The sequence below is a fragment of the Amblyomma mixtum genome, chromosome 8, assembly GCF_055824585.1.
Source record: "Amblyomma mixtum isolate Tamu chromosome 8, ASM5582458v1, whole genome shotgun sequence".
Taxonomy (NCBI): domain Eukaryota; kingdom Metazoa; phylum Arthropoda; class Arachnida; order Ixodida; family Ixodidae; genus Amblyomma; species Amblyomma mixtum.
Window position 1 is genome coordinate 92,611,617 of NC_143019.1, and position 17,903 is coordinate 92,629,519.

Sequence of the window (17,903 nt, forward strand, 5' to 3'; positions counted from 1 at the left end):
TGTCGAGCCTAATGTCTCCCTCGTGCTCACTAAGGGGGTTGCGGTGGCACGGGGCCTTGGATCCCTTCATGACGGTTGTACAGAGGTCCTTGTCACCAACTTCTGCAATGAGCATCGACATCTGTTCCGTGGCACAGCCATCGCTTACGTCGACCATGTTCAGGAAGTGGCCGAATGCATTGCTTGTGCGGAGGACACACCTGGAGCTGACGCCGACGTCTCGTGTATGGCAGAGAGGTCCGCATGATGCTAGACGCCATGCTGCCGTACGGCGACACAGAGCTTCCCCCTGAAGCTGGCCACTTCGTGGAGCAAGCAGAGCAGGCCCGTCAGCTGGCCCGCTTGCACATCAAGGACCAGCAATCCGCCGATGCCCGACACTATAACCTTCGGCACAGGGACGTGCACTACGAGCCCGGCGACCACGTGTGGGTGTGGACACCCGTGCGCCGCAAGGGATTGTGCGAAAAGTTTATAAATAGGTACTTTGGCCCGTACAGAGTCCTGCGCCGTTTGAACAGCGTCAACTACGAAGTTGTACCCCATGGAACTGTGATCGTCGGCCCTCAGCGTCAACGGCCTGAAATTGTGCATGTAGTGCGCTTAAAGCCGTACTTTTCGCGTGACTGAGCGCTGCGTTCACGCTGTGTTTCTTACCTTTTTCCCCTTACCCCACGTGTGACCTTGACTCTCGCCGCATTTCATTTAGCGCAAGTTGTATAGTTCACCTCACCCCTATTCTTCTTGTTTTTGCTCCTCCTCCTCTCACTGTACATACCCCATTCCACATCGAGACGATGTTTGCTTTCGCGGGGGGGGAATAATGCCACGCGCCTAACGCGCCGCGCGGCCTCCGCGCTGAATCGAAGACGACGACGAAGCGGCGGTGGACTCTCGCGGCGCGCTTGTTCTGTTTGGTGTCGTGGAAGCTGGCTCTATAATTAAAAGAAGGCTCCCGCTCTCAGTCTTGGGTTCTTGCCGACGCCTACCTTCGCGGCTCCTCTGGTCGTGACAATATTGTACAACCGAACAGAGAAATAACATAAAATAATATAACATAAATAATATAAATAACATAACATAATGCACCGTAGCTGAGGTTACATGTGTTGTCAGGGATGAGTGCAAGTTAACAAAAAGAAAATGCAATGTCACTGCCCACTAATAGCTTTTTGCAGTTCTTTTTGAAGTTGTGGAAGGACTGTGTGTATTGTACATTAAAGTGATCGCTGTTTAATATGTTAATTGTTTGGTAATTCAATGTTTGCCTTCCGTAATTAGTTCTTGTGGCGGGCTTGAGATGGTGTGGTCTACGTATTGGGTATGAAGTGCAACTGTCTACAGGTATTGTGTGCAGCCTATTTTTATAAATCCACTGAAGTAGTTTGAAATAATAAACTTGATCTGCTTTAAGCATGCTGTGTTTAATGGAGAGCGATTTTGTTCGGAGTCCTCGTTTGTCACCAATATAGTTTTCACACATTCTCAATATTTTCTTTGTACCATGATTAGTTTGTTGTAGTTTGAAGCTGTCGTAGTTCCCCATACTAGAATGCCGTAACTGAGTTTTGAATAAAAAAGTGAGTAGTGTAATGCTTGCTTCAACCAGGTGGGTAGTATATTTTGTATTTTATACATGCAGCCAGTAACTCGAGATAGCTCACTTTTTAATTTGTTAACGTGAGTATTCCATGTAAGGACCTCTGTAAACCATACGCCCAAGAACGTTTGCTCTGTGACTTCTTCCAGTAGCGTGTCCTCAAATTTCAGATGAACACAGTAGGGGTCTCTTTTATTTACTGGCTTAAAAATTATGTATTTGGTTTTGCATGTGTTTAAACTCAGTCGGTTGCTTTTAAGCCATCTGGAGAGATGCAGGAGGTAACTGTTAGCTGATGATTCTATGCCCTCTTTTGTGGTGCCAGTGAAGAAGATATTTGTGTCGTCAGCATACATTATTATTTCAGGAGAGTTTGGTATTGACGTTGTATCATTTATGCGTACAAGAAATAAGAGAGGTCCTAAGATTGTTCCTTGAGGAACGCCATATTCGACTTTCAATTTTTGTGACACCATACTGTCGACGCATACATACTGATAGCGATTTGAGAGATATGATGTAATTAAATTCTTCGCTACACCTCGGACACCGTACGCAGCAAGCTTCTTAAGAAGGATATCGTGTTGCACAGTATTGAATGCCTTTTTCAAATCCAAGAAGATTCCCAGAGTAAGCAGTTCGTTTTCAATGTTTTCAATTAGTTTGTCCTTTATGTTTATCAAAGCTTGTTCTGCAGACTTACCCTTTTGAAAGCCATACTGCGACTTTGTACTTATATCGTGTTTATGAAAAAAAGACGAGAGCCTATCATTGATAACATGCTCAAATATCTTGGAAAATACCGGTAGAACAGATATCGGCCTGTAGTTGGTAAGCTTTTTCTCATCTCCACCTTTATAAACAAGGGGGACCTTAGCTATTTTTAATTCATCTGGGAACACACCACGTGTAAGCATCTCGTTTATTATGTGAGTTAATACAGGACTAATAAGATGAGCGACATGCTTGACAGGTAAGGTCTTTATTCTCTCAGGACATCAACTGCGCAGCATGTGACTGAGTTAGACTGACAGAGCAGGAACGGTGGGGCTAAAAATGAACGTGCGGAAAACCAAAGCAATGTTCAATAGTCTAGCCTGGGAAGAACAGTTCGCAGTTGGTAGCGAGGTGCTGTAAGTAGTAAGAGAATATCTCTACTTATGGCAGGTAGTGACCGCTGATCCGGATCTTGAGAGAGAAATAGAGAATATCTCTACTTATGGCAGGTAGTGACCGCTGATCCGGATCTTGAGAGAGAAATAACTGGAAGTATAAGAATGGGGTGGAGCGCCTATGGCAGGTTCTCTCAGATCATGAATGGTAGTTTACCAATATCCCTTAAGAGAAAAGTATACAACAGCTGCATCTTACCGGTACTCACCTATGGGTCAGAAACCTGGAAGCTCATGATGAGGGTTCAGCTTAAGTTAAGGACAACACAGCGAGATATGGAAAGAAAATTGTGGGTCTAACGTTAAGAGGTCGGAAGCGCCAGGAGCGGTTGAGGAAACAAACGACGGTTGATTATATACTAATGGAAATCAAGAGGAAGAAGTGGGCTTGGGGAGGGCATGTAATGCGAAGGAAAGATAACACCGGTTGTTAATGGTAATGGAGGGGATTCCAAGAGAGGACGAGCGTAGCAGGAGGTGGGAGAAGAGTTCGCGGATCAGATTAAGAGATTAGCGGGGATAGGGTGCCCGCAACTGGCAAAGGACACGTATATAGTCCCCTCATAGTCCGAATACACATGAATTAATTATAAATGACAAAGTTATTTGTGGACAAGAGCTAGCTGAAGAATTTAACAACCATCTAGTCAACCAGGTTACTAGTGCTCACTGTGTAGAAGCAACAGGAAATATTGCTAGAAATTTAGACAGCATCTTTTTTGTTCCCACAAGTGAAAGTGAAGTACATGATGTATTTAGTTCTCTTCGTAACAGTTCGGCGCGGGACATAAACGATCTTCAGCTAAGGCCTGTAAAAGGTGCACTTGACTTGCTTACACCACATCTCACTTATATCTACAATTTAGCTCTCTCCACAGGCGTTTTTCCAGCAAATATGCAAATATCTAAAGTAATAACAATTTTCAAAGGCGGTGATCGCAACAATTTATCAAACTATCGCCCAATATCCTTGCTACCTATCTTTTCAAAAGGACTTGAAAAAGTAATTCATATCCGCATCATCAATTTTTTTGAAAAGCACAATTTGTTAACACCGACACAATTCGGCTTTCGCAAAGGCAAATCCACAGAACTAGCATTGCTCACACAGAAAGAAATTATACTAAAAGCATTTGAAGAAAAAGAAGCAGTAGTTGGCATCTACATTGATTTTTCTAAAGCTTTTGATCGTCATAATCACATAACATTACTAAAGAAACTAGAAATATATGGAGTAAGGGGAACACCACTAGCACTCATAACTTCATATCTACAACATCGAAGGCAAAGCGTTTCAATAGATAACAACATGTCATCGTACAGACCTGTAACCACCGGCATACCTCAAGGAAGCATACTTGGCCCCCTCCTATTTAACATATACGTAAATGATATCACATCTGTTAGCCCTGTTCCACATTATATATCCTATGCAGATGACACTACCTTATTATTCCACGAGCATAACTTTCAATCCTTAGAGGCTGGTATTAACGCGATCCTTCAAGATCTCTATCAATGGAGTAAAGCGAACTCCCTGGACATTAATACGAAAAAAACAAAGGCAGTCATGTTCACTCCCAGGCAATCGAAAGCACCACACTTCTTAAATATCACATTAGGATCCGAACCAATAGAATTTGTTGATTCAGTTAAAACACTTGGCGTATATCTTCACAAAAATATGCTATGGGACACTCACGTTAATTATGCTATAACAAAAATATCTAAATCTGTCGGAATACTAGCGAGGTTCCACTCTTTCCTACCACAAGCAATTAAACTGCACATATACAATGCCTTGATTCTATCACATATAAGTTACTGCTTTCTTGTTTGGGGGAGAACAACCGTCACAAATCTAAATCGTTTGCACGTACTCCAAAAGAAATCTATTCGGCATATCGTAGGGGTCGACTCGCAAGCCCACACAGGCGAATATTTTATGCAGCTTAATGTAACAAGTGTACATAATCTATACCTATATACATTGGCAAAAAGATACAAACAACAACTTCGTAACAGCCAGCAAGAATTAAAATATATGGCACAGTTAACTCGAACAACACATGTACGTGATACACGCTTTTCAGAACCTTGGAAAGTTCCTTATTCCCGGACATATTATGGGCAACAAATGCTACGTCATTCATTACCAACACTATTAAACAATCTTGAACATAACGGAATTGACATTAACCACATTAGTATTTCAAAAATTAGGTATTTCCTGTCGGAGCAAGCATCAGACAACCCATACTAATTAGTGCACCTGAAATAATAACATGCAATTCTGTTGCAAAACCGTTTGCCTTTATGAATATGTACCTATGCACTTTCCATTCTGTTTGTAAATTACTACAGTTTATTTTGTTTTGTCTTCGTACTTGCTGTACATATAAAAAATTGTTCCACAAGAGAGCTTTGCAAAACCACTCTATATTGTTTAACCTTGTACGTTTTGCTTGCTTTGTTTCATATTTCCATATTCCACGAGTATGTTTTATATAATGTCCACCTGTGTGTCGTCACTGCATGCCATGTAAAAGGGGGCTTGAGCGCAATCAAGTGAACATGTTTCACTTTTTGCTCGAGCCTCCTCCGTTGATTTCTTTCTGACGGAAAATAAACTGCAAACTGCATATTGGAGAGACATGGGAGAGGCCTATGCCCTGCAGTGGGCGCAGTCAAGCTGATCATGATGATGTAGATGAATTCTTCTTGTTAGAGCGTGTAGGGAGACTTCCATCTGTCCGCATGTTTGCATACGTCGATGATGCAACCTTGTGGTTTTCTCACCCAAAGGCGTCTATGCATCAGTCGGTCCTGCAGCTCTCTGGGTGCCTTGACATCCCGCCTCCCACCTCTGAGTCTAACTCTCTCGACTACTAAATTATGTTCGTTTATGTTTATTTCGCATTGGAAATAAAACCGACTTCCGGAAAGCTGCATCCTTAAATTTTACGATAGACAGTTGTCCAATTCTTCAGGTATAAACAGTTCGCATTAATGGCCTTCTCCTTCACACATCTTGTACAGGCACTCCGTGGCTGTCAGCCACCCCTAAATCGGCTCATGCTACTATAGGACTGATTCGCCGCGTAGCTATGCGCTCTGGTGACGCACGTGCTCATACGGCACGACAGTTTGTGCGCTCTATCAGCCAGCCACGAGTATATCAGGTACAATCTCAACGTCTCACCCACAGACAGTGGGACTCCCTTGAAGCCATCATTCGTGAGGCTATGCGCGCCATAACATATCTCCCCCGTCTAGCACCCATACCCATGCTTCAGGAGTACGCCCAATTTAATAAGCTCAGTGAACTTAAAAAACCACAGGTTGCAAACAAAGCTCGCCAACAGTCTCTAAAACTTCATTGTTTAAAGACACTCCGTCCGTGGTCGTACTGTCAGCTTACAGGCACTCGCCTTGCTATTTTCCCGTTGGTATCAGCCGCGTATATGCCTGAAGGGTGCATAATGTGCACCAATGTATACAATACTGCAGAGCGGGAATTTACTGCTCTGTGTCCGTGGAGGTTGGACACCCCGCTCGCACCACTTCGACCTCTTGCTTCAACTTCATATACCATTCGGCCTCCCCCACGGTGATACTACGCTATTGTGCCGCCTGTGGCTGGGAGTGGCGTTCACAAACACCTATTCCAATCTCATCGCAATGGCACTCTCTCCAGCGTGTGAGCAGTGCGGTTGCGATGAAACGATCGGGCACCTCCTTTGTGACGACCCTCGTTTTGTTGTTGTTGTTGTTGAAGCCTACGACAGAATGGCACATACCCACTCTGGGGGATCGGCCAAGAATCGGGTGGTAAAGGTTGGTATTAACCTGTACGTAGTAAAGGCAAAAGGAAAGCACACGGGAGAGGAACACCGGGGGGTCTACCACAAGAAGGGCACGGAGAGGATAGAGCGAGAGCGCGGTTCTTTGTCTTTCTTCTTTCACTCCCACTGCCTCCCTTCCTCTACGGTGCGGTTGAGGTGTCCACGGAGAGCACAGAGGATTACTGCGCCATTTTCTTTCCTCAAAAAGCTTTGCGTTCAAGGGGCAAGGCATCGCGCCGAACGGGTGGAGGCGTTCCGTGGACTTCCTGGCAGCGCTACAACACGCTGTCGCGCTCCACTCTTAAAGGCGGAGCATAAGCGTCATTAATTAGCAGTTAATTAGTATTCAGGCATTAGTAAGTAATTAACCATGAATTAGTGATTTGCCATCACTTAGTAATTAGTACTCAATTACATTTCACGCCACCAGTGCCACAGAAGCAGTCAAAGTGGTGCGAAAAACGCTTTCGCCTCTACGCACTTTAGACAGCCAAAGTGCCCCCTGAGTTTTTCAATGCCTTGATTGATATTTAAAGTTCAGATATTTATCTATAACCGTTAGAGCTTGATCAGAACGAGGCTCGATAACTCCACAGGTACGTTCAGTGTCACCGCACTGTATACAAAGATGCTCGCTAAAAAATTTCTGACCACCTTTCTGTTTCTGCATAGCCTTAGTGTTCTTCAACAAGCCTTTTATCAATGAAGTTGACCCCTCCCATTCTTCTGTTCATATTTTCCACAGCAGCTATCAGCTCATTGCCTGCTTTATGTACGTTTCTGTTGGCTTTTTTCACAGAATAGGGCATGGTGTGATAATTTTTCTTCTTGTCAGGTGCACTGGACACACTTTTCTCAACGCTAGCAACTTTGTCCTATATTCTGTTAATTTCCTGTTTGATTTATTTTAGCGATTCTGACATTTTGGCACGGCATTCTTTTAACAGCGCGAGCACATCACCCATTCTTGCTTCGAGAGTTGCTTCCGCATCGCCAGCACAAAGCAAAATAAGTGGAAGGCATGTAGATGCAGCAAGGAAGTGGATCTCAGGCAAAATTCGCGGTGTAGTCTAGCCCCTGCTCTAATTTCATACTCATGTTGATACACTGGTACTCGACTGAAAAAAAAAAGAAATTAGCCGATGTCAGTGCGATACGTGCACGCATCCATGCACATTGAAACACAATAGTTAGGATCAGCGACCACAACGAAATACTACACCAAAATTGACCTGAAAAAGGCCTTGCCTAGAAAGTCGAATAGCACAAGTCACGCAGACTCTCTTGTGGCAGCGAATCCCAGAAGTACGATGCCGGAGGGCAGTTTTATATTTGTCTTTGGCTCTGTGTCTACTCTAGGGCTACAAGACCAGCTTGCTTGGAAGCGGCTGGCGTCGGTAGCACGGCACCTACAATTTGGACAGAGGCATGACGCTACGTCATCACTGGAGCGTTTCCCCTTCAGCTCAAGAAAGTGACGGCTGCGTCGGACGGCCCATAAATCAGTGCCGCTGGCGGCTGCCTAGTTTCACCGTCACAATTCACTGCATGCGCCAAGGCCAGCTCACATACTGTACATACACTGCGTCCTTCATAGTCCTGGAGAATGTTCCCTAGATGTGATCTTAGGAATGGACTTTTTGATCAAGCATAGAGGGATCATCTACGTTCAATCCAAGTTCATTACGTTTTCGACAAAAGAAACCCTAGGTTCAAGAAATACAGGAGCATTCCATCACCTTTAGTGTGTTCGATGAAGTAGGGGGCGCTCCACCCCGGTCAAGAGGCTCCGTGTCCAGAAGTGCATACGGGTGAATGGTGCTCTTCTCTTTTCTAGATGTTCGTGTTCTGCCGCGAGGTAACCGTCAGTGGGAGCCGCGCAACATTCTTGCCATCGGGTCATCTGCACGCATGTGTCATCTGGCGCCCGCGTTGCGTCACACCGGGGAACGTGATTGGCCTTATCAGAGACAGAGACAGCGCCACTGGGGCCCGATTCTCGATATTCGCCAATCCGCCATGAGCGGGGCGTATCCGTGACGTGTGAATCGGGGCGGTGCGAAAATGCGTAACAGCAGAATAGAATGACGACATTGAAGAATAAAGAAAAAAGTATGACAAAAAAAAAACTGTGTCGTCTGCTACTTGGCGCCAAGTACAAAAAACACCGCCGAGTTGTGGCGCGAAGGTGTGTTAGCAAAGTAGCGCCGTAGAGATGGACGGTGAAATGCGTTGCGGCGTCGGCGGTCTCGGCGTACTCGCCGCACAGTGATAGTGCTGAATGCGGCGCTAAAGACCCTGTGGCCGGTCGTCACGGAAATAAGAGTTTAGCGGTAATTGTGCTGCATGAAGCGAACGCTTATTGCCCGAAGCCATCGCGTAGCGTGTCGCGTCTCCGTACTTGTGAGATGCGATCAGCGTCACGGGGAGAGGAATTGGCGGATAAACGGCTGGCTCTCGATCGTAACCTCAACGCGTCAGTGGCGTTGGAAAGCTTTACCTCACCGTGTCACTTCTTCAGGTGCATAGAACTTAACACTACCCTTCGTTACGTTTGCAAGCGGCCGCGCACGAAACGCGACTGTGAATCGCGTCAAGTGCAACGCTATGAACGCGTACGTCTTATTATCAAAAGCGTCAAATGCGAAAGCAAAATAGGGAGATATTGTTTCCCGCCAGTACTTAAAGAAAAACAGACACAGCTAAAAGTCCACTGTCAACAGAAGCATGTATTTCACAGTGTTGGCGTTTCACTTAATCTGAATAGGACATGACACTCATCTTTTGCTTTGTGAACATTAACTAAGCCTGCCTGCAAGCAGACTTCACGGACTTTATGTAAAAGCACCTCACGAATGCATGGCGTAGAGTTGCAGGTACATTATTTTATTCAATTAAAAAAAGGCTCCCAATAATTCTATTTAATTTCAATGTTTGAAAAGGCCCCAATCTCGTTTATTCTGTCTAACAATGAGCACACAGCACTTGCTAAGGGCATATAGGCAGGTACACCACTCGTGTGATGCAAGTACGCACGTAAGTGTGATGCATGTGAGAGGTGAAACAAAATTTGTCATGCCCATCCCTAGAATTCCTTTGCTGTAGGACAACAGTACTGCATCCACAGCAGCACCAGGCAGCTCCTTTCAATGCAGCAAGATTCCTTGTAAGAGGGCAATGTGTGATGTCAAGAGAGGTGAAGTCGGCTGGAAAAAGATATCTTCACATATGCTACTTAACATTGGGGAGTGGGACGGATATATAGGGGGATAATGAATGTGGAGGGTGATGCCACATCACAAACAGCTAATGCAGTGTGCAAGACACTTGCTTTATTTGTTTCATGCAAGTTATCGGTTTGGTTTATTGGGGTTTAACGTCCCAAAGTGACTAAGGCTATGAGAGACGCCGTAGTGGAGGGCTCCAGAAATTTTGACCACCTGGGGTTCTTTAACGTGCATGCAAGTTATTATCATATCATGCACATACACGCATATTATCTAGTGCACATGTCATATTAAGCGTGAACATGGCTCGGGGTGAGGTCAAGGAGCTGAAGGAGAATAAAAACAATGGTGAGTTAAGAAGGAAGAACAGCAACAAAACAAGAAAAGCACAAGCATGCACAGCAGCAAGATAACACACAAAGGGGGGAAGAAATGCAAGGCTAACATGGTCCACAGTATTTGAGGGAGGCAGCATCACAGACAAGCAGTGGTATTCTGGCAAAAGGTCTATTAATGCAGCATGATAACACTGGATGATGTGGATTGGTTTTGGCAAGCCCTGTGCACTCCACGAGCAATCTACAAGAGGCCTCAGTCATGTTTCTAGCCTGATGTGCAAGTGCATGACTTTCCCTCTGTGCACACTCCTGACCACATACATATCAGGGCCATTGTTGGTTCTCTTTGAGCGGTGGATCACAATGCCGTTAGGCAACATTTACACCATACACTGATGCAATACAGACCCTGTGATGCCACTATTGTGCACTGCAGGAGTGTAATGCTCAATGAAATGTGTTCACGCTCAAAGTACCTTCCTTTACTGTGAACTAAAATAGACAACCCTCCATGTACACTCAAAATATGACATCTAAAGTTCAGTGAAGGGCACCATACCAGATTTAGGTGCTGAAATGTCGGCAAATGTCTGAAAGGACACTGAGGACTAATCGAAGTTGCTCTGCAACAGTAGATTACTATGTTCCAATAACAAAGGGCCTACCTGTACTGAGAACAAAGCTTGCATACAGCTCAGAGATTATTTGTTCAAAGAAGCAGTTCAAAATTACCGTGGTGAAGTGCGTTAGCAGGAAGGCCATTACAGCCCTTGGTTGGTAATAACTTTATTAGTCCCACTTCAGAGGATCAGGTGAGGGTTAGTGAAAGGGTGCTGAACAGGGTGGCGACGGCCCTCAGGCCACTTTAGGTGACCAGGCACTGTTTGGCTGCGGCGACCTTCAAGGCCCAGGCCATGGTGCACAGCTGTAGCCCTGCCTGTGAGCTGCGCAGAGAAGCCTCCCATCGCTCCTGTGATTCCACCCCTTGGAAAGGAGGTTTCGGTTTGTTTGGGCAAGCCTGATATGTGCGTTTAAAATCCGCTCTGGTGCTCGAGCATAAGTGACAGGTTGGAGATTTCTCCCCTCTATGTATGTATTACACTCCACTGCATAAAAAAAAAACAGAACACTTAAAATGCCTAGTGGTGTGTGCACATGGAGGGTAAATTGTTTTTTTGAGCACAATTAAGGCAGCTTGAAAAATGGTAAGCAAGTCTGTTTTAGAGTTTCCACGAGGAGAGTGTTAAATTAATGAACAGAAGCTATTCACCACCAATATAATGATAGAAGAAGGTTGCAAAATGTTGATGAAATTGGAGTCATTGCAAGTGCCTGTGCATAAAATTTACGCTCCCTGAAAAATTGCCGTCTTGTACAGCTTTGCTGGCTAATTTCTCTTAAAGTTCTAGCAGAAGTATGAAACCAAACCAAGTCAGGTGGAAACAGGCTGCTATTCTTTTTTCACACTATAAGAATAATTTTTTTTTCTGACTACCACCAAGTAATATTATTAGTGCTGTATGGTATGTGATGGCATCGCAATTAGTGCTAAGAAGTTATTGGGTGCCATGTGCAACCAGAAAAGAAAGGTATGGAAAGCCTGCACACACCACTGTCAAGGAGAGAGGCTGCCATTCAGCACAAAACCCAGTGTTATCCAGCCGGCATTGCGTCAAAAAACAAGCTTCACGCGTGGATGTCCGCAGTGAAAGTCACTGAAAAGAGGATTTGTAATCTGAATCAAACATCAGCACACGTCTAAAACTACTTCACTTTATAAAATAATAGATTTTACGTACAGAAAATTAATAAATTTCTGTCTGCCTTAAAACTCATTACCCCTGGATCGCCAGCCAGGCATGCTACCAACTAGACCGTGTAGGCACATTGACTTTGCTGAGGTACAAAGGGGGGTGGGGGTGATGTGTGGGTGCTGTTGGATTAATTTGAAGCCTAGCAATGTAATTACTGCAGTGAACTAGAGATGTGCCAATTAGTGAGAAACTAATTACAATAACATTACGTAGGTGAACTGCAGTGTGGAAGAGTTCAAAGACAAGAATTGGGAACCTGTGTTGAGGCAACTGTGATAAATGTGTGAACACGAATGAACAACAGTGACTGTGTGCGTGAAGAGAAACCGCTGCAGGGAGCCACAAACACTGTTGTGTGATACCCATGAATGCTGAGCTTAATTGTGTCCCTACATTTTTGGGGAGCGAGACAAGTTGCATTGCCTCTTAGGAGTAGCAATTTGCTTAAAAAAAGTGAGGTGTCTTTTACATGCAGAACGAAAAGTTTGTGGAAGCCATTATTGGCAAGTTAATTTATTTCCATCACTGAACTTCATACATCCTAGAATTCATTATGCAGCCTAACTGCGAATCATTACCTAGTGCAACAATACACATTGACGAATATGTCTCGTCTACAAAGATAAGAATTTTTTTGGGACAGACTCGTCTTTCATAACCGTTCGACAGTGGTGTACATGCACATTAGTGTTGCCTAGTTTGCAAACTTAAGTAGCCAGCAGTCGCCTTTGCTAAACAGAAAAATGGCAGCATGTACACAGATATGGTCCAGTCACACTAAGGGTTCGGGGGGTGAGCAGGTTGTCTAGGATTTTTCATAAATGACCAAACAGCATCCCCAATTTGCATGAAGCAAAACGCAAGGGAACATGTCAATGAAAATGGGATCTAACAGAGTTTCACTGGGAGGACAGGTGGGCAGTGATCTTCCAATGCATGCATTCAAGGTTGATGGCCCAGCACAGAAAAAGAACACAGACCGCAAATCCTGGAAACAGAAAAAGATCCCAAACCTGGGAAGACCGCCTGAGTAACCCAGAAAGATCAACAAAGTTTACTACTACTACTACGACTATTATGATCCATTTCCAGTTGAATTATTGAACCGGATCATGCCCTTCCATCTACAAAATGCCATTTGGAGCTTTATTATTGAAACACAAATTACGTCCAGCTGCATAATTTATGCCTCCATTTACCTTCAACTGAATTAATGTACAATTTCTAGGTTTTCGTCACGGGTACAAATTTGAGCTAGAAGATGGGAATGGGTAGACGTGTGACGACGCTGGCCAGGCCTTGCATTTTCATCTGGGAAAATGACCATGAAACAATTACGTGACTTTTCCTTCAGGAAAAATAGTTCACTGCTGTATAACTACAAGCAGCATGTGAAAGAGGCAGTCGAAAGCAAGCACACAGAGGCAACCAGATGCCATGAGACAAAGCATATTGCGATCTTATCACACAAACAGTACCACACAAGGCATGTCGCACCCTGAAGAACAGATGTTGTAAATGACTAGAGACACAGTGACCATGCTGTATGCTGAGGATGTTGTGGACTGCTGGCTCTCAACAAACACCAAAGCAAAAGAAAAGCACTGGTGAACGCATGTGCAGTGAACACCCTGGTGCTAGAAGGAAAACATTTTGGTGGCTTCCTGTCTTTCGTTGTGTACAAGCAGAACACATAGGGAGGCACCACATGAAGGAAAGCACTTCTTCACAATCACCAAAGCATGTGTTAAAGCACGCACTCAGCAAGTTGGCAGACGGTGGGTTGAAAACACTTGGGACACTTCCTGACTCACAAAAAACTGCAGCACCAGACATAACTGATTTCTACTGTCATGCATACCACCAATATGGTACAGTTTAATGAAGAACACCAAAATGAAGAAGACTTCACCGGCTTCCTAGCAGTATGCCATCAAACTTGAAGCAGAGCAAATGTATACTGATTACTTGTGGCATAGCTACACGTGAAAACCGTGGCAGTGAGTGCAATTCCTGCACGCAGCTGCTGATCATGCACTTCCGGTCTGTCAGGTAGAATCCAAATGGTGCTGTGTCCTCCTCCTTGTTGTAGATGTTGGTGCTCCTGCTATTACCGCCACTTGCCAGTGGTGTCATGGTCCTGCAGCTTAGTGTGGATGAATATGTTGGGTTGCACAATGCAAGCTGTGGTGACCTTCGCAGAGAACTCTTGATCATGCTGTACCATGGCCTTTGCAGACACCTCAGGAGCCCGGTATGGCCACCCAGCTGGGTAACCAGACCAGCTGGGAGGTGACCAAAAATGAATCTGGTATCCTGGCTCCAGAGCACATGAGACCCCATGGTGAGGGTGGTCTGCCACATCTGCATAAAATGCACACCATCACTTGCACACTAATCAATGCTGTGCACTGAAATCTCCCAACGAGCTAGACATTGTGTTAAAAAATAGTCTAGTTTTACGTACAAATGTAAAATACGCTCACTGCAAAACCAATCATTAGTATCAAAACAAACTGTTTCTATATAGGTAGAGGTACTTGATGGCAGATTTCTCAAACTGATGCACAGAAATAATTACTACAGTCTTTTTATATTCAAGAAAACCGCTACAGAATGCACTGCAAGGAAGGGCACAAGTTTAACTGTTTATGACTACCTTGAGTTTTTTAGTATATGCATGCTTTCGCATTTTGCACCAATCGAAATGGGGCTACCTTGACACTGTGGTCACTGACAGAAATTCAAAACCACAGAACACTGCGTGTCACGCACACCTATCTCCGCTGTAACTTAAAAAGTACAGACATGATTAATTTACATTATTTTCATACGTGGTTCTATTTACACTGTTCTTGCTTACTGAATAAACTATATATAAATGGAATCAGATATCATTAGCCGTACGCAATCTTACTAAAGGCAAACATGTTATTCCTTAATGCTTGCCACTATACGCACACTAAGCGCGTGCTCACCAGTTTGACGATTTCCATGCGGGCAGCACATGAAGAGAGATTGCACACAAACGGGTCATGGATGGATCCCGCACAGACTTCGTGTGAGCTGGAACCTTCACCGGCAGGAACAACAGGCCTGTAAATAAAATGTACAAGTCATACATGTTTGTTTTTCGCGCGCCCTAAGAGAGATGATTTTTTTCACCCTCCTACGGTCATTTCCACGTGACTGCTGTGCAACTGATGATGTAACACTGTTATGAAATTTTTACCTTGAATAGCAAAATCACTTTTGTGTGCTTCACTAATAATGCTTAAGCCAGGGTATAGTATTCTTTTAGAGTTTCACGCATTTTTTTTTCCCACACTTAAGAAAACGACGCCTTCCAGCTGATTTCACCTATGCTGCCTTTCACATTCATCAACACCAAAAACAAGGAAATCGACCAACGTACTAGCATGCTAGAATTTGTTTTCTCAACTTGAGCCGTGTGCAAAAACTGAAAACAGTATGATGAAAAAAGCAACGCGAAATGCCCAATAAAAATTTCGGATTCGCAGCATGCATACAAAACGAATGAGAATGACGCTACACACACACACGGATGTTTTGTCGAGAAGCCCGGCACATTCCTGGAGTTTGTTGCTCGGCCGCGCGAACACCTGTCGTGTCATCCGCTCATCACGCGCGCAAAGCCCATCCGTTCTGCGACGTTTCACAGCTGGCGATCGCCCCTCAGAGCTCGACAGTTCGGCACTGCTTCTCGCCGCAATGCATCCTTGCATAGCCCCCACACCATATGCCTCGTCAGGTGATTGCACAGACGAGCTGTCTAGTCAGAGACAACTCGAAAGCATCGCGGTGACCTCGAAAGTCGCTCACCTTTCCCACTTCTAGGGTTTAACAAACGACGAATGAATGCAAGGAGCAGCAAATCGCAGCGCCGGCACCGCCATTCGAGCAATTTTCGCGCTTCACTAACCGCACGGAGGGATGATTTCTCACTGCGAGCGAAGGGTTTGCAACGGGAGAGCAGTTAGCGCCCCCATGCGGCTGTACGCTTAAGCCTTCACTATTAACGCTCTCAAGGGTTGCTTATTTCAGATCTGCTCTTATAACGCCATACCATTACATTGTGCAATCAAAACAAGACTTTTGTAAGCTTAGTTTTGTCTTGAAATAAATACCCGTTAAAGTGCGGCTACCTAACACCGTATAAATCAACATTTCACTAACTCATTTGCATGATTCGGGTACCTTTCGCCGGGCGAAATGATGGCGGCGAATTTCAGCCATTTTTTGCAATGGCGGCACAACGTAAACGTGATGAAACGTCATTCTGACATCACTCCAACATGTGTGCCTATCACGTGATTTACGTGATATTGTTCCAACCAATCAGATTTTAGGAAGTTGCCATTTCCGGTGTGCAGCTATTTTCTCCAAATTGGCAAGTCGAGCGCAAGTGCTCTCGCGCGGACCACTTGTAGCTTCTTTTCCCTTCACAATCACATATATGTACCAGCCGGGCACCAAGAATAGCGCTACGAAAATGCATTTTCAATGCCACGTCAAATCGACGTCACCGCGAAAAGTGCTCGTGTAACCGACCCTGATTGACACGCCCATTGACGGCGATTGACACTTCTGACAGCCAATCAGAGAGGCAATATGGCGCCGACAGGCGAATGTGAATATCGAGAATCGGGCCCCCGGTCTCAGCCTATTCGCGTGAGCGTGGCTGGGGTGGGTCATCGCTGGGCAGCGCGTAAATCTGAAGTCGGATCGCGTCGTTGTCGAGGTTGTTGTATGCCGCACCTCCATGGGGCGTGCTCGGTAGAGGATTGAAGGGCAAAACTGTTTACTGGCTTCCAACAAACAATTTCAGAGCGAGCATGGGAATTCGGCGCCTTTCTCGTGAGCAACCTCACCTCCAAAGGCCTCTGTCATCAGTTTTTGCTACAGAGGCTCGGGTACCTTCTTCGGATGGCCTCTGCGCAGCTGTGGCTTGGCGATGTTGAGCGAGTCTGATGGCTCGACGCGTGTCCCTTTCGACGGAGGTAATAATGGGTCTCCCGCTGTCGTTGGCCGGGACGCAATTATGGAAAAACCCACTCTATAGGCGAAGGGCAAAACTGCAAGGAGCCGGGGGTACATCAAGGTGTTATGCTTCTGGAGACGCCATTTTGGGATTTTGTGTGAACGTTGCGGTCTCCAGGTGCAGCTGCCATCCGCATATTTTGTAATCTGTAAACTTCAACGTAGGTTTCGTTTTATGTGAAAGATAGTGACCTCATAGGAGGCTAGGCGCACCTCCTAGTGGTGCTTCTTTCTCAAGAATGGGAAACAATTAAAGTTGTGCATTTGAGATATTCGAGCACAGTTGCAGCAGCTTGAAATAGCATCCACTCTACTTCGAAAACTTCCATGCGAGACCAAGACCTGTCAAAGCTACAAGAACTGCATGATGAAAAATATAAGCCAGAGCTGCCTTGCTGTTGCGGAAAAGTTCGATCGGCGTATGTGGAACATGAAGGCCGTCTTCAAAGGAGGACATCAAGCCGAAGACGCAGGCAGACAAACAAGAAAATACACCCCAAGCTATCACTTGTGCGACTACTTTCACGCTACACAATCTTGACTGAGATGCAATGTTTGATACTCAAGGAGGAGCTATGTATGGGCGGTCACACGAGGACCCACGCATCTTTGGTGACGCAAGTGTTCGCGGTATGCTCGAAGGATGGCCCTAGGGTGGCCGGCAGCGGAGTCTACCTGTATTCGATCCTCAGGTTAACTAAGGAGCCCTCGACACACTTTCGAATGAGCCAGGAGGTATCGGTGGAGGGTTCCACGCGTGATGAGCTATTGTGCGATGGGCATGCAACCAGACTAAAATAGTTCAGAGTTTGGAATACACGCATTCCTTAGGATTTGGAGGAGAAA